At 36.0% G+C, this 19,031-nt stretch overlaps 1 pseudogene; it reads right to left on the bottom strand.

The window, feature by feature from the left end:
- Positions 1-17,861: 17,861 nt before the first annotated feature.
- LOC149267276 (14-3-3-like protein pseudogene) lies at positions 17,862-18,626 on the bottom strand (annotated as a pseudogene).
- Positions 18,627-19,031: the final 405 nt, after the last annotated feature.

The following is a 19,031-nucleotide window of genomic DNA, read 5'->3' as shown; positions in this document are numbered from 1 at the left end:
GCATCCACAACGAAGAAAAATTATTATGTGATTTTCATTGATGACTATTCTCGTAAATGTTGGATTTATTTCATGTAGAGGAAGGACCAAACCTTTACAAAGTTTTGTGAGTTCAAAGCTTTGGTCGAGAAAGAGTCAGGGAAGAAGATCAAGGCCTTGAGAAGTGACAATGGTGGAGAATATGTCTCTCAAGATTTTAAGGACTTCTATGCAGTGGAAGGAACTAAACGAGAGTTGATGGCACCTCATAACCCACAATAGAATGGGGTGGCTAAGAAGAAGAACATAACTATTGTAGGGGCAGCACGAGCAATGCTGCATGACCAAGGCCTACGACTTCACTTGTCGATCTAATTGAAATAAAGCTTCGTCTATACTCAACCAACCTTGACATTGTTACCACAACTTATTTTATCTTTTCCTTTTATTCATTTTTCTATAACTTGAAATGTGCCTTTGATCTATTTTTATTCGTCAATTTAATTAAATATGATACTTAAGGTTGATATTTCAATTGTCTTAATGTTTTTTAAAGTATGAGAAAGTATTGGAACTTATTTGGTGGTTATTTAACATATATTTGGTTCAATTTGATCTTAGTATAAAGTATATCATAATTCACATATAGGTTAAGCTTTTCGACATATATTTTGAATTATCAATATAATTGCTTTTTATTGGCATAAGATTAAATCTAATACATTGTAAAATAGATCTTTGTTGCTATTTATTAATGTTGTAATTTTATTAATAATGAGTTTTTTATTTACCATTTTACTAACCATTTTGGCACCCATGCCATGCTAAAGTTTTCATAGGATAGGGGCTTATTATCTCCATTATTTTTTGCATTAAAGTTGCATGATTTATTTTGAGGTTTTTGGGGTTATTTCTTATGACAAGTTTATATTTAAATTTGCTTGTAGTTTTGCATTACATATCACTGCTTATGCTTTTGACTTGCTTGTAGTTTTGCATTACATATCACTGCTTATGCTTTTGACCTCAGTGAAAACCATAGTTTCTTGTTTGTTGATTACAACTTATGCATTCTCTTTACTTATTTTCCTTTGCATCTACCTCATTTATTATATCTAAAGGAAACATGTTGATAAAATATCTATTTCACATCCTTCTTTTGAACAGACATGTTCTATGGATATGGAATGCAGTTGCTTGCCTCATAACACTCATTTATTTGTCTTTGTTACAACATTACTTGACACATTTTCAAGGTTTTCTAACATGAAAAAGACTAGAAAATCATGTATGTTTAAAAGAAAAAGAAGTCACAAGAAAACCAACAATGATTTTTGAGTTCTACTTATTTGGTCAATTACATTTTCAATCACTTTGGAAAATAGGTCGATTCCTCTTTCATTGAAAATTTATATTATTCCTCCTTCTCAGTCATGTGCTACACAAGTCACCAATGTTCTATCATGCTTATGTCCTAGGATTGTCCTTATGTAATCTTTATGATTCACCAAAATTCTAGACTATCCATGTCAACCTCCCCTTTTGTGAAGTTGATCTAATTTGTATCATGATTAGTGTTCTTTACTTGTACTAATGTGGAATGTCCTCATTGACTTCTTGTTAATGTGTTATCTCTTATTGAATATGAAACTTTTCTATGATATATGGTCCTATATTTGATAACACCTTGGGGTCATTTTCATCATTAGTAGGTTACCTTGTACTCAGCACCTAACATTTTTTTAATGGTCACTAATTGTGTTGGTTTCCCATGTGTTTGTGAGAAATACCTTTATTAACATATTGGGATTTGAGTTGTACCCTTTTTACAATTTGGCAACATTAGTGAAATTTCTTGCCTTCATTAGCATCTTTCTTAAGAAATGGTTGTTTAGAGAGTATTCTCCAAGTGTTACTTTATATTGGACCATACAAGGCATCTAGTCAATGATTTGTTCTTCAAACCTTATTCTAAGATCACCTCCTACATAATCATGCCACCATGATCTCTCATCTCAAAGATAATCTACATCAAGATAAACAATTGAAACAATAGGCTAACGAACATCGTTCAGAGCACTCAATTCAAGAAGGGGATCAAGTATTCTTTTGACTCCAACCATATAAGAAAACATCTCTCGGAGAAAAGGGCTACCAAAAACTAGCACCAAAATTCTATGGGCCTTATCAGATACTTTAGCACATATGAGTAGTCACTTACAAATTGGCCTTGCCACCTACTTCAAAATTCCATTCGGTCTTCCATGTATCATGCCTCAAGAAAGTGGTGGGAACAATTAGAGGGTTCAAACAAGTCTACTGAAATTGGGTGTGGAAGGCTCACTTTGGCTCAAGCCAAAATAGGCCCTCGATACTCACAAAAGACATATTCATAGCCACACAATCAAGGAAGTCCTCATCAGGGAAAAACACCTCTCTAGAAGATGCGAACTAGGAACCAAACACTATTCTTCAACAATTTCTGAAGCTTCAAACTTCAAGGAAAGGCTTCTTTTGATAGGGGAGGGAATTTTAGGGTCCAATCCTAATCCCTTTATTTATGTAATAAGCCAAAGGGGATGAGTTAGTGTCATATTTAGTTAAAGAGTGAATAAATCAGGTATTAATAAATGTAAGTGATTGACCCGCATTATAGAAAAGGGACCACAATTAGTTGTAAATGGGACAGTAAATAAATAAAGTGGTTAACTTGTGTTATGTAAGGGACCACTAGTAGTTAGGGTTTTGAATGTCATTTAGCTTTAAATAGTCTTAGGTGGTAAGGGAAAGATCATCGAGTCTTATTGTAATTGAGCTCTGCTCTGTTCATGGGTGTCCCCTCGAAGAGGGAAGTGAACAATGAATTTTCTTCTAAATAATAAAATACCTTGTAATTTTTCACTTTTCATGTGATAATTCTGTTTTCTGGGCTATATTTCTTCATATTTATGGTATTTTGGATTTCTCGCAAGTAAAGAGTATAAAATTTGAGTTGTAACTTATTTACAGTTTTGCAACATTTGTGAAATTCATTGCCTTTGTTAGCATCTTTCATAAGAAATGGTTATTTAGAGAGTATTCTCCAAGTGTTACCTTAAATTGGCCCATGCAGGGCATCTAGTCAATTCTTTGTTCTTCAAACCTTTATCCAAGATCTTGATATTAATTTCCTTATGTTTGGTCATGCTAGATTATCAAAGCTTCCTTAATTTTCTCCTTGCAACATATCTCTTCCCATTGACAGCAACTTACTTATTATAGGAATGGGATTTAGATATTTTATCATATCTTGGGGCTTGAAGTTATTAATGATAGGTTCCCTTATTATTGGCAATGTGAATATATCAATATACCCTAGTTGATAGATTCTATAAGTATTCAATAAAAAGAAATATGCATATTGCTAAAGTGTAAAAACCACATTACGACTTATTATTGTTAATGGTGGGTTATCTTATTTTGTTAATAATATATATCAATTACTAATACTAATAAAAATTGTCCCATGTTTTATTTTAGCTCATTTCTTCCCATGGTATAGATTTGTACCTTTGGTGGATTTGGACTAAAGACCTTACGGTGTAGTATAATTTCCATTGTATGTTGTTATACAAGTGTTGTACAAAGTACCGCCTGGCTATGAAATTCTATTTATTTTATTCTTGTCCATTCAGACATAGATTTAGTTTATCTATTCTCATCGTTATAATCTCTATTTCACATGGATCCATCATGTATTTCATTCATGGACATGATTTCTTCAATACATATACCTCATCGATTCATAATATACATGAATTGGTGGCATATTTTTTAAACTTTAAAATAAGTATGCTCTTTTTAAGGAAAATATCCATTTGATAGTTTAGTTTCCAATGTAAGTACATTTTTATCTTGAATTTTCATAGATTTCATATATTCTAACATATTTGCTTCCTTTGTGGGGTTTATAATATATTTCATCTACTCGCACTGATTTTAACCTCATTCTTTATGGATCCTTTTTTATAACATCATTTTATACCATCATTCATTTAATTCTAAAATGGCCTTCCTAGCTCCTTATTTAAAAGTATGTGTAAAAGATATTTTATAGTACTTATAAATATCTGCATGCATTTCTCATTCACAAAAAAGAGTATATATATTTCCTTTACCTCAAAAAATCATTCATGTAACTTCAAAGTGGAAAAAAAATTATAAATTTTCAAAAAATACATTCTCTTGAGTAAGGTTTATATGACCTAGACACCTATACATCCTTAAAACTGTTTATTAATTAACTAAAACAATTCATAAGAGTATAAAAATAGGTTTTATGTCGGAGGATACCCTAAGTAGTAGAGATATCATACTGGGACACTTATGGTAAAGCAATTAGAGGTGATTGTTATTATAATTTTTTATGACCTTCTTAGCATACAAAGGTCTTTTTTGTTTATATTTATCTTTCTTACTCTAATTTGAGGTCTAAAACTTCTTATTTTCCTTTGATCTCTCACTTAGAGAATAGTTGGGCTATAGAAATTCTCTTAAGTGGCCAAAGATTGGAGGAACCCAATTGAAGGTTACAAAAGTTCCAACATTAAGATATTGTGTATGCATGTGTTTTGATAATTTCATTAATATCTCTTCTCACCGACCCCCCACCCCCATATGATATGAAATTTGTTTATAATTCTTCTTCTTCTATTATTCACTTTAATGAGCATGTAGATGTGTTAAGTAACGTGGTTGGTGAATGAGTTAGAGTTGGCTATTTTTATACTTTCTTTTAATAACCAATTGTATCAAGGTTTTATTCTATTGGTAACAAATATAATAATATCATCATACAAGATTCATCTCATGCAATCCACTGGAATAAGGTACATGATTTCTCTAATTAAAAGTTAGTTATTTCAAGTAATCATAGTTTTAATTTTGGGAACAAAGTTTTCTAGTCATCAAACTACTTCATGTTATTTTGATCCTAGCTATTAGGATATTTTTGTTAGCAATATCGACTACCATTGTTATGCAACCAACTCACAAAATAGAAGAAGAGATAGATCAATGAATTTAAAACTAGCCTCTTCAAGGGGGAAACCTTGTTTACATTACAAAAATGAACAATTCTTGGATGATTCAAATGACAAAATCTTCTTTCTATATATAGGAGTCTAAGGGGTCACAATATAAGCAGAGACGCCATAAAAATAATAATGTAAAGGCACGACAATAACAATAGTAGGCTTCTATGGGGAAAAATAATAACAATATGGGGACTACATGGGCACAATAATAAAAATAAGGGGTCTACACTGACAATAACAATGAGGGAATACACTAGTATTATATGGACCTAACATGCCCCTCTCCTTCAAAAAGGTGTTGTCCTCAATGGTTGAGTAGTTCTGGATACTTCTGTATAAAATTCTCATCCTCCCATGTGGAATATTCAGCGTGTAAGTTCTACCACTTGATCAGATACTCTAAAATTGATCGATTTCATAGATGTCAAGTTCTTGTTTCTATGACTACTTTAGGTTCCAATATGATTTTCCCTTCGTCAAGTTCTAGAAATATTGTTTGAACTGGGAGCTTGTCACCTATAACCTTCTTCAAGAGTGAAACATGGAAAAATAGGTGCACTCGATAAGAGGCAGGAAGCTCCAATTTGTATGCCATAGTACCAATCTTTTGAAACACCTTGTAAGGACCATAATACTTTGGTGATAATTTATTATCCTTGTTAGCTTGCCTGAGGGACATTTTTTTGTATGGTTGTATCCTAAAAATACCCAGTAACCTGCATCAAAACTTCTTTCACTGTGAAGTTGATATGCCTATTGTTTCATTATATTATATATCAAAGCTAGGTTATCCTTTAAAAGTTGGGGAACTTGTTTTTGATGTTTGATGTGATCCTCCATTGCTTGAACCTAGAATTGTCTCTTAAAGATGATGTGATAGATAGTGGATGATATCTTGAACGAAGATCCAACTTGTTGAAGTAAATTTCTCCATGTAATTCATCCAATAATTCATCAATGATAGGAATGGGAAATTTCTCTTTAATAGTGAGCTTGTTGAGCTCCCTGTAATCTGGACACATGTGTCATGATCCATCATTCTTGTGCACCAATATGACTGTAGCAGAGAAAGAACTTTGACTAGATTGAATTATACTAACCTCTACCATTTCTGCAACCATAGGTTCAATTTCACTCTTTGGGGAATAGGGATATATGTAAGGCCTGATGTTTGGAGGAACACTCCCTAGAATCAAATGAATAGCGTGATCATGATCACGAAGAGGTGGGAGGCATTTGGGAGTCTCAAATACCTTGGAATGATTGTCCAAGACATTTTAGAGATATGGAGAAATAGATGGTTTCGATGTTTGAACCTCTAGCGAACATAATTGTTAAATTACGCCTCATTGTTCTTTATTTAGATGCTTTCTCATGCCATTAGATCTAATTATCTTTCCTAGTTTCCCTACGATACCCCTTAATTCTAATTCCTTTCCTTCCCAAAAAATTTCAAGAAACGTTCTTGAAAATTAAAAGCTATCATACCCAAATATTGAACCATCGGACTCCTAGTACAACATCAACACCACCCATTGGAATGGAACGAATTGCATTATTCAATACATATTCTTCTGAGGATAGCTTGATATTATGGCATTTCCTAGAGAAGTTTATGGTTCCTCCATTTTCAATCATCACTTGACACTCTCTTGCTAGATAAAGGAAGTAATTCAATTCCTTGGCTCTCTTACAATGAATAAATTCAATTACAATATTGCATTATTCAATACATATCTTCCCAAGGATAGCTTGATATTATGGCACTTTCTAGATAAATTTATGGTTCCTCCATTTGCAACCATCACTTGACACTCTGGTGCTGGATATAGGAAGAAATTCAATTCCTTGGCTATCTTAGCCTAATCAATAAACATAATTACCTTTTTCTTCATGATATGTCCTTCTACGTTGAGAGTATGAGGAGTCGTAATTCCTGCCACTTCATTACAATATATGGTTGTATTCCTTTATTCTTTCTTTGGGGCTGGTTGCTAGTGTATCTCCTCTTCTTTTGACATTTCTTATTCCTTTTCTTCCTCCTCTTCACAATTCATGTAAAATAATTTCTTCTCATCACACTTATGACCTTTACCATATTTTATGTCACAACTATAACATATCCATTTTGCTCTTTTCTCTTCCAATTGTTGGGGTGTCACCTTTGTAGGTTGTGGAAGGCTAGGAGAAACAACACTTCCATATTTATAGTTGTGAGTGGTAGGCTTCCTTGTTGCCATAATTTTGCTTTCAATGTTTCTTTCCAACCTAAATTCCTTCTCCAATGAATTAGGTTCCCAAAGGAAAACCTCATGTTTGATGTTATCCTTTAAAATTCCTATGAATGAATGAATCCTATGCTCCTCTGGAGTATCATGCACCCTTATATTCAATTTTTGGAAGTCCTCAATGTACTCCACCATTGAATCCTTTTATTTTAGATTTATCAATTGGCTAAAGAAGGTGTTGCTCCTTGTATCCTCATAATGTGCTCTCATTTCCTCCGTAAAAAATGACCAAGTGATAATTTGTTTACGAGAGAAAATCCATAGATACCATACAAACTGATTGGGTTCTAAATATAAAATTGCAATGCATACCTCTTGTGTTTTTTTCACATTATGGAGATCAAAATATTGCTCCATTTGTGGTATCCATGTTATGGGATCATTTCCATAAAAATTCCTATTATTGATATTTGGAATATGATGGGTCTTCATTCCAACGTTAGATTCTATGAAATCATGATTAAAATTTCTTTTGTTCTCATCATGAGTTTCCTCTACTACCTTTTCGCCATTAGGAAGAATTTCTTGTAGCAACTTTGTCCAGCCTACGTCCAAACCTTCCATGTCTTCCTTCAAATCTTACATGTTGCCGTTCAATTTTTCTTCTATACCATTGATCTTAGCTTCCATGCCATTCTTAAAAGCCTCCATGTAAGCTTCTGTTACTTTTTGTGAGAGCGAAATTTTTTGCACTTGGTCTCGTAATTTTGATATATCATGTTGCATGTCATCCTCTTATTCACGTTTCATAGCAGATATTCCAGGTTTCTTATTAGGTGTTTCCATTTTCTTTTTTTGGGGAATCAATTAATGATAATTATGCTTCACTATGCCCTTTGAATCACTTCAAACTAATTTTTCAAACAAAACTTATGAAAATTTTAAAAACTACACACCTTTTTTTCGTTGTAGGAACTCTCAAATTTCATCCTGTGGTAGCCCTCTAAGTCTTCTTTCCAACCCCATAGGTCAGACCAAGATTGGATTCTTCGAGGAAGATTTATGCTAAATCTCCCATGATGACTCGATTGTGGATCGTCTGAGTAGAGAAAAGTTGTACAGAGTGCAACGTGTCATTGTTTCGACCTTTGGCCTTGAAATTTCTACACGACAAACTACAATCCACCCAACTTTAGAAATTTATGACAGAATTCATATCTGATTCCTGAAACAAAAGTTATGACGATTTTCCCTAGGTCACCTATCTGAGATAAAATTCTAGATCCTGTAAAAACCCTAACATCCTCAGAACATATCTCTGAAAATATACTGAACCAATATCTTATTTCTTTACATGAAGTTCCGTAAGAGTTGTTCTTCTCGCTGTAAAAAAATCCATCTTTTGAAGCCTCGTATAAAGAACGTTATCGTGAAAATTCCAAGATGACCTATTTAAAGAAGTGAAACCCTAGAATCCAAAGCTCTGATAACATATGTTATGCAACCAACTCACAAAATAGAAGAATAGATAGATCAATGACCTCAAAATTAGCCTCTTCGAGGGGGAAACCTCCTTTACATTACACAAATGAAAAATTCTTGGATGATTGAAATGAAAAAACTTCCTTTCTATATATAGGATTCTGAGGGGTCAGAATATAATCAGAGCAGACATAGCAATAATAATGTAAGGGAACAACCATAACAATAGTGCGCTTCTATGGGGCACAACAATAACAATATGGGGACTACATGGGCACAACAATAAGAATAAGGGAACTACATTCACAATAACAATGAAGGAATACAATAGTATTATAGGGACCTAACAACTGCTCCAACGATTGTAGGATAATCATTAGTAAGTCATAAATAAAAATTAGAATTGAAATGAAGTGGACTATACCTTTTGGTTTCCTCATTTAATAAACTAATATATTAAAAAATGGAGTATGCAATTATTTTTCTTTTGATTCATCTTGTTTTGTTGAGTATCGTTCTTCATTCTTCAAATCAAAATCTATTATTACTAGTTTCTTTCAAACTTAGTGGAGCTTCATATTTTATAATATATTTAACCTCTCTAAAAATAAGTTTCCAACTAAAAACAATATTCTTGGTTACTAGGTTCAAAATATTATAACCTTTTATATCATCTTTATAATAAATATAAACACATTTTTCAACTTTATTATATACTTTACTCCTACATACTTTCACGCATGCACATAAGTGTTGGGTGTGGCTTTTTACCTATTTTATGCACCTTCTTTCCCCAGTATTGATCATTTTTTCCTCCAGGCCTATGAACTTTACATGATTAATTCCCCTTTTTCTCACTTTTATAACCTATTCTAGTGTCATGTTAATTTTCCATATTTTACTGAATAATACAACTTTTTATTCCTTTTTGTGGCTAACTAAGGGAGCATTGAAGAAGTATTTTGGGAATCTATTCTCCTTTTCAGGTGTTGCTCGCGGGGACAAGGTTATGGAATAGACAAGAAGCACTCATCAAGCACATAGAAGGGTAGAATAGTTTGTTGTTACACTACGCATTAATACAAAGGTCCATTGTTACACCAAGGCTGTTGTTTCCAATGATTGTCATAACATCTTGAACCGCTATTCACTCACAGGATGTTGTTGCACCGGAGCTGGAAAATGTGAGTACTATTCCACATAACAACTGTCGGCAGTAGGAGATGTTTATTTTGGAAACAACAGACCCAAGCGGTTGTAATCCTAACTAATGTATATTTGTATTTAGAAAAAGGTTGTAACTACTTTTACTTTTGATCAGCATGAGAATCTTGAGATTCTCATGACTGATTTTATTTTATTTTATTTATTTTATTTTTATTTTTTATTTTTATTTATTTTTTTATTTATTTATTTTTTATTTTTTGATTTCGGGTAAGTAATAAATATAAAGGGACTCAATTTTCCATGCACAAGGACACGACATATAGAAGATTATCGTTACTCTGCTTTTGTAACTATGATTATTTTTAATATTAATCATCATGGTGATGCTATTGCTGCTTTTCAGTGGATTCATTAATTACTTTTGTGTTGTTCCTGTGCCTTGCTAAGGAGGAAGGGCCCACCTCTTTGGTAGGGACTGCAGTGATAGAGGTAGCGTACATTCTAGTTTTGCTAATTGGTTGATGGTTTCTTGACGTTGTTGTACAAGTTGTGAATTACATTCGCTGTTGTTCCAATTTATATTACGTTGTTACATTGAGCTAAGCAACAGAATACTAGTAACTAGCTGGAGTAGATATTAGTCACTGTGTCGCGCACCCTTACTTTAATAGTTACGTAGTGTGATTCAGTTTTGTGCACTTTTTTTTATGTCTGCATGAATGATTTGATTTAGAAATTCGGTTCAATGACATATTTTACTGTTTTCTCCATTTTCTTATTCTTTGTTGTGGTGTATCGGCATAGATAGTGTGAACTACATTGAGACAACAAGACCTACCCTAGGTTGACAATTAAATGTTGCAGTCTCAGTCAATTAGGATTGATTAAAACGTCACTACGTTTTTGCGCAGTTGTAGGGGATGGCAGTTAACGATACAATCAACCATGTTGTTTGTTTGATGTAGAGTGTTCCTAGTCCACAATTACTGGGTAGTAAGATGAGAGGTAAGAACCTGTGTATCACTCTAACATACCTCAGTGGGCTCACCATTGTGATCACTAGGGAAATTAGCGGATTTTGGTGCTTTGCTTAGCATGTCCTCAGCGCTTCAGTCGTTGGGTGGTAAGACGAGAGGTAAGAACTTGTGCATTTCTCTAACATACCTAGGTGGGCTCACCATTGTTGAAGACTGAGACACTTAGGTTGTGAATTAATACACATAGGGTACATGTGTGCAACTGTAGGATTTATAGAGATACCAAAACTACCCCCACTCTAATTAGTCACAGGAAAGACAAGTCGTAAAAAGGAAAGGAAGAGTGTAGATTTGGGAAGGAAAACATTTATCCAGGAACTAATCTCGAAGGCACAAAAAGAACACTCTAGCTCTCAAAGGGATGCAAGGAAACATGGCCGCATAAAGCCGTTACTCCCATAGCGAGAGCAGAAACCTTTGATTCCTTTATCTTGGGACCATATCATTCTAAAGCTAGCACCCATACCACCAAGAATCCAATTTAGGAGCAAAAGGGGGAAGCTAGTAGCCAAAACTTGAAGACTAAGGGGAAAGGGGAATCTTAGGGGGAACGTTGAACACCTAAGATGGAAGAACACCTATTGGTTTATCAATACCCAAATACAGGTAGTGCGGTGAATCAACCAGCCCTAAGGATACTTGAGCCATTAATCACACATGCAAGACCATCACAAGAATAGTTTGAAGGATGTTTGTTACAGCAAGGGTTAGAAGGATTAGTCATGGGGGACAACAATGACAGCAACGCTAAAGAATATGCTACTATCACCACTTTTGACTTCCTAATAGGGGATATTAAAGGTGAAGCTCCTATGAAAAATATTCCTCTATCATCCTTGCCATCCTTCCAGGGGATGACTGCGGAAGATCAAGACACCTTTCTATTTGAGTTTGATGTTGTATGAAGTTATGATTGTACCTTAGATGCTTAGAAATTAAAATTATTTCCTGCTACTTTAAAAGGGGAATCCTTGAGATGGTTCATGGGATTGGGCTCCACTTCTATTCAAACATGGAATGGTATGAAGGAGACGTTCTTATCAAAGTACCAAGACTATTGCAGAACCAGGGACTTAGGGGAGGAGATATTTAGAATGACACATAAGGAGGATGAGATCCTGGAAGATTATGTGGAGTGGTTCTATTATAATCTGCAGAGGTCTAAACATAGAGATTTGTACCAGGAAATATTGAAGACTATATTTATCAGACGAATGAGGGAAGACTACCTTGACACCCTAAACCTATTAGGGAAGGGGAATATATCGCAAGAACCATTTGCTGAAATTATAAAGCTCTATATAAGATGCTCTAGAGGATCGTCAAAGGGGAGAGGCACAACTCGAGATGCCTTTTCCTAAATACAAAAATCTATAGGAGGAGGAGTAACCAGAGCAAAGATCGAGAATTTGTTCGAAAATTTCAAGACCAATATCCTCAGTACCCTCTCTTCCCAGATAATGACATTGCATATCAAGAAGGCACAAGTAGAAGCTGACACACCTCTGGTTGTGTTCTGTCTGAATTGTCAGAAGAAACATCCTTTGAGGGAATGTGAATTGACTAACATCATATTGTGTAATATTTGCGAGCTCGAACATTCGACAAGGCAATGTCCAAAGCTTCCTAGACTGAAGGCAGTACCTAGAGTGTCAAGTGAGGAAGTGCAGTCCTCTTATTTCATTGCACCAAGGAGGTCATCGAAACCATGATGTCCAGGCACGATTCAAGATTTTTCCTCTTTCAATTCATGGAACAATGCATATAATACTCAACAATATCCATGAAAATATCCTACTCCTTCTTCAACGCAGTTCCCTTCACCCTTGAACTAGTGGTCTCCATCTCCCTCTCTCCAATATCCTTAATCTCAACCATATCCTTGGAATCAAAACTCGATAGGAAATGCACAAAACTCATATTTACCTGGATTACCCATGCAACAATAGCTGCAGTTACCTCCTTTCAAAACTCTTGTTGCTCCACCACTTGTGCGACCCCAGCTACCTGTGCAACCTAACCCAAACACGAAAAATAAATCATCTCAGGGAATAAAGGCTCTGACTATGTTCTAGACCTACCTTATTACTCCCGTGGGGCTTAATGAAATACAATTTCGACTGGGAAAGGTAATTAGACCAGGTCACTCGCCTATCATTATAGAGGAGGAATGTAAACCATATAGAATATATGTCGGAGGCTCTGAGGTGGCTATTGTGCCTATAACAACTGATATAGAGGAAGTTGTTACGTCTATAACAACCAACCCTCGAAGAACTGTTACTGCTATAACAACCAACTCGAGAAAGGTTGATACACCTGTAACAACTGGTTCGACTGTCATAACTCAAGACCCTTCGTATCCTAAGATATTGGCTAAACTTGGGATGACTTCACAACTCGATTCTAATTTTTTTATGGAGTTGCAAAATCTGCATGTATGAATTCCTCTACTACAAGACCTTAAAGAAGTACCTATTTATGCTAAAATAGTGATAGATTTGTGCATCAAGAAACCTGCGAGGAAGCCTAAAGATGTTGCCACCATACATGTGATGCGGAAATTATCTAAATTAATGTCTTCTCAGCCTCTTATAACTAAGTATAATGATCCAGGAAATCCTATGATTACTGTCTACATTAATGATCAACCCATAGCTAACACGTTGATCGACCTTGAGACTGCCATTAATGTAATGATAAAGGACCTCTTTACCACTCTTGGGCTATAGAGACTTAGACATACTCCTATTGTACTTGAGTTAGCAGACGGGTCCCGTGTTAAACCCGAGGTGGTGTTAGAGGATATATTAATTACAATAGCTTCCTGGAGGTATCCGGCTGGCTTTCTTATCTTACAACCCAACTCCAATTTGGGGGGACATCCTTTGATCTTAGGGAGACCTTGGCTGGCCACTCTAGATGCATTTATAGGCTATAGATCTGGATCTATGGTGATCTCGAATGGCCAGGAAACAAAAAACCTTAGCCTTTAGCCTCCAAAACCAAATGTGGATGTATACAACCCTTGGTGGGATGACTTTGAGCCTAAGTTAGATCTTTCGCTACCACTCCTAACTCTAGGGAAAGCTCGGTATTTCAAGGATGATATAGAAGATGATGTCATTAATGGTTTTATTAGTAACTCTCTTTCTGTCGCTTCTGTTAAAAATGTGAACGAGGAAGAAGAGGTGGAAGATGTAGATTTTGAACAAATGAGAACCACTCTGAATATTGATAACGGTCCAATTGAGATTGAACATGGAAAGTTTTTGAATATTAACCCCAACTTGATTGCTAAAAAGAACCAATTGTTGTTACAGTTGTTATAGAAATACAAAAAGACATTTTCGTGGGACTATATGGATATGAAAGGGATCCACCCTAACCTATGTACTCACTGTATTTATTTGAAGGATGGTTACAAACCAGTCAGACAACCACAATGTTGCATGAACCCTGCAGTGAAGGAGGTGGTGAAGGAAGAATTACAAAACTCATGAGTGCTAATTTTATTTATCCGATATCTAACAGTCAGTGGGTGTTGTTTCATTTCATCATTTCTAAAAATAATGGAAAGTGGAGAGTTTGCGTATATTACAGAGAACTCAATAAGGACACTCAAAAGGACCATTTTCCCTTACCATTTATAGATAGGGTCCTTGATACCATTTCTGGAAAGAAATTCTTTTCATTCTTGGATGGTTTAGTGGCTACAATCAAATACAGATTGCCCCAGAGGATCACGGTAAAAGAACCTTTACTTTCCCTTGAGGAACCTTCACATATAGAGTACTTCCTTTTGGACTCTGTAATGCACCAACAACCTTTCAAAGGGCAATACTGGGAATTTTTCCTGACTTGTTGAATGACTGCCTTTAAAGTTCATGGGTGATTTTACACCTTATGGGGATGATTCTGAAACAGAATTAGTTAATCTGGAAAAAGTGTTGGAACGTTGTGTACAGACTAATGTTGCTCTGAGAACTGAAAAATGTCACATGATGATGACTGAAGGGATTGTGCCTAGACAATATATTTCTACTGAAGGAATCAAGGTAGACCCTGCAAAAATAGAGGCAATTCTAAAAATCCCAACCCCCAAAACGCAAAAAGAAGTACGTAGTTTCTTGCATCATGCAGGGTATTACAGGGGATTTATAGAATTTTTTTGAAAAATTGCATTGCCATTATTTTCCTTTCTCATGAAGTCCACTTTTTGTTGACAAGGAAGTGTGAGCAAGCCTTTTTAAAATTGAAATGTTGTGTATCAACAATTCCGGTCTTGTAAGGACCTAATTGGGAATTGCCTTTTCACATAGTTACAGATGCATCTGATATTGTTGTAGATGTTGTTTTGGGCCAACTGGAGGATAAGAAGCATTATGCTATTTACTACATAAGAAAAAATCTAACCCCGACTGAGCTCAACTACACAGTGACCAAGAAGGAGTTCTTATTAGTCATGCATGCCATCAATAAATTCTGACATTATATCACCGGGTATCAACTATTTGTACACACTAACCATTATTCCATTAGTTTTTTGAGGAGGAAGCCAATTACCAATGACAGGATTAGATGTTGGTTATTTATATTACAAGAATTTGATATCACAATTGTCGATAAACCTAGAAAATATAATGAAGTAGCTGATTTTCTTTCTAGGTTAACTATTGATGACTATTGAATTCCTACTGAGGATTCTTTTCTGGATGAATATCTCTTTGATATTTTTACTTATTCACCCTAGTGTGTAGATATAGGCAATTAGCTTGCTGCATGAAAGTTTCCACAATATTTTTCCTCCAAGGATAAAATAAAGATCATACAACAAAGTGCTACCTGGATAGATGGGAACCTGTATCACACTGGACTAGATTTCTAGATCAGACGTTGTGTTAGAGAATATGAGGTCTTTGACATCCTTAAATATTGTCATGAAGAACCTTGTGTAGGGCACTTCATAGACAAATGGATAGGATACAAATTCATGTCAACAAGTTACTATTGGCCAACAATATTTCAGGATGCGAAGAAGTTTGTGAAGGGATGTGATAGTTGTCAAAGGATGGGCCAACCACTGCAATCAAATGAGATGTCATTACAACCCCAAATCGTCTTAGAACTTTTTGAGAAATGGCCCTAGATTTTGTGGGACCAATTAATCCCTCATCTAGATAGAAATCTTACATCTTGGTTTGCACTAACTATGTCACAAAATGGTTTGAGGCAAAGGCACTAACCAGAGCCACGGAGCAGGTTGTCTCAAACTTTTTGTATGAAGACATCTTTATCTACTTTGGCATACCTAGGGAGATAGTCACAGATGGAGGGCCCCAATTCACATCTCATAGGATCCAGGAGTTTTTTGAAAAATATAAGGTCCATGATAGAATCACAACACCTTATCATCCACAAGAAAATGGCTAAGTGGAAAGCACTAAAAAAGTCATTGGGGGGATCCTTAGTAATACAATGGCCAGTCACCAAAGAAATTGGGCTGATAGACTTCTAGAATTGTTGTGGCTATACAGGACTACATGGAGGAATACCACAAGATTCTCACAATATGAACTTGTGTATGGTAAAAACCCCTTATTCCCCATTGTGTTTGAAATCAAGACACTAAGAACACATTGTAGGTAAATTTGGATTTGACTACAGCACAAAAGTAGAGATTGAACCAACTAAATGAATTAGAGGAGAAATGATTAGCTTCTATCAAGCAAACATAGATTATCAAATAGTGGAGAGCTAAGTGGCACGATAGATTCATCAAGAAGAAAAATTTCGAGAAAGGAGATTGGGCTCTCTTATACAACTAAAGATTTAAAGACTTCAAGCGTAAGCCCTACACGAGATGGCTAGGTCCCTATGAGGTAGATGCAGTCTTTGACAATGGGACTGTAAATTTGGTGACTATTGACAATGCAAGGACACCATTTCTTGCAAATGGGCATCATCTTCGGTTATATCACAAACCTGCTTCAAGGGATTCATTTGTCAACATTGTCACAAATTCAGATCTTCAAATTACAAGAACAAGGGAAAGCCCCCCTATGCTGCAAAAATTCTAATTTTTCCAATAACTATAACAACCAAAAATAAACTACGGCTGGCATTTGTTACACCTTCAAACTCATCAAAAAAAAATAAAAATAAAAAAATAATAACCTGGTTGTGAAAACCTTTTCCAGGCATAGACAGACAATTTTTGTAGTAGTTGAAAATCACCTTGTGGCGGTTGTTATACACTCTGTGTTAAGAAATTGACTGTATAACATAAATAATTACCGAAAGGAATAAATATAAAAATAACCAACAACAACCATAAACACATAAAAGCACATGTTTATCTGGGAAAACCCCAAATCCGGGGAAAAACCCAACCTAATGATATCTCATTAGCATTGGCCAAAACCCTGGCCAATCCGACCAAGTGAGCCTTCAGTGCTCACCTCCAGGCCTACATTACAATGAAGTCCTTCCAGCCTTTTATAAGCTCCATTACATATAATACCATAGGCATAATACTATGGGTGCACAATACCATGTTCCCCAAAACCATCACTGTTTAACCTGGTCAACTTTGACTTTATCTCGAGTCAAGTTTACCTAACAATTCCCCCCTTAAACTTGACTTTGGCTTCCTCGACTAACTCCAGGAAAACTTGCTATGCGAGACAATCCCTCTTATTCTAGCCCTTACCCCGCTCAAAGTTTTTTACCTGGGGTATTATTAACCTGACATGCCCCTATCACCTAGTTCTAGACCAAACTTTACCGATGATTACCCAAGGGTACACATGCCTTACCAGGTCTTAGTATGCCCATTTACATGCAATAATTTTTACTTCATTAATTTTTTTTATTATTGTTTATTGTTGCTGTCATTCTGACCCATCCTCTCTCAATTTGATTTGCTCAAAAACTTCTATTAAACCGCTAATTCCTCCTTCGAGCAGAGATATAACTCTGCCCATCTTCAAACTCAGGGTATCATAATCCACTTGTAGACTTTCTACCTTTGTCTGCAACAGGTCGATTTTCTGTTTAGCAAGGGAACATGCTTTCTTTGGCATATTCATGATCTCATTGTAGAACACAGAAAATTTGAGTGCAAGTCCCAACCTTATAGGATGTGTTGAGGCCAGCTCAACCAGAGCAATACCCTGTGCATTCTTATAGGCCTCTAGTGTGCCATCTGCTGCATCTTTCCTCTCATCCCCGGTCTTAAATTTCGTAAGATAACGATTGTAATCTCCTTTCATCTTGAGATAAAAGACCTCGGCCTTCCCACAAGAAGTAAAGGGAATGAGATAGCCTTCCAATAACCCCAGGATGATGTCACAAATTCCACTTAGCTCAGCCTCCACCATGAGCCTGTATTGCCTGATGAGGGGCAGGCAGTCCTCATTCCCTTGGATCTCCTCCTTATTTTCAATGGAAGAGACGATCCTCCAGGAGACCCTACGTGACCCAATGGCATTCTTGTACGCCACAGACAACAGATTTCTCTCCTCCACCACTAGCTCTTCGACGTTCGTGGCCTTCACCACCTTCCCCATGTACTCCACCATATTGTCATACCACTCGGCCTATTCTGCCAGCTTCAACATGTACATGCTCTCGCTCTGCACCGAGGAATTCGCCATTGTGACGAAATGGAAAAGAAACGAACCCATGACCTCTGGACTGGGAATACTCCTCCAAAATAATTTCACTCCCGCTAAGCCGAACCAGCTCCGACAAAGCCCCTTCTGCCCGAGCATAGGTAGCCCCCTTCCCCATAATTCTCAATGGCCTCTGCGCCTCCCGGAGCAATGAAACTGCAGTCTAGACATCCGACTCCACAGCGCAGAGCTCCGGAATCGAACCGGGGCGAGACCAAACGGGCACGAAGGGTTTGATATCTTAGCCTCCTTGAGAATCTATTGCACAACAACCCTGGCATCCCCAATGAGCCCCACAGAAGGCTTCCTCACCTTCATCTCCTCCTCCGAGACATCCATCATCGATAGCGGCTACAATGACATCTAACAACCGGAGTAATTTATCCA

Source organism: Pinus tabuliformis, chromosome 6 (assembly GCF_031772625.1).
Source record: "Pinus tabuliformis cultivar Carrire ecotype Pingquan chromosome 6, CPIR1, whole genome shotgun sequence".
Classification (NCBI taxonomy): Eukaryota; Viridiplantae; Streptophyta; class Pinopsida; order Pinales; family Pinaceae; genus Pinus; species Pinus tabuliformis.
This window is presented reverse-complemented; position numbering and strand designations above follow the sequence as displayed.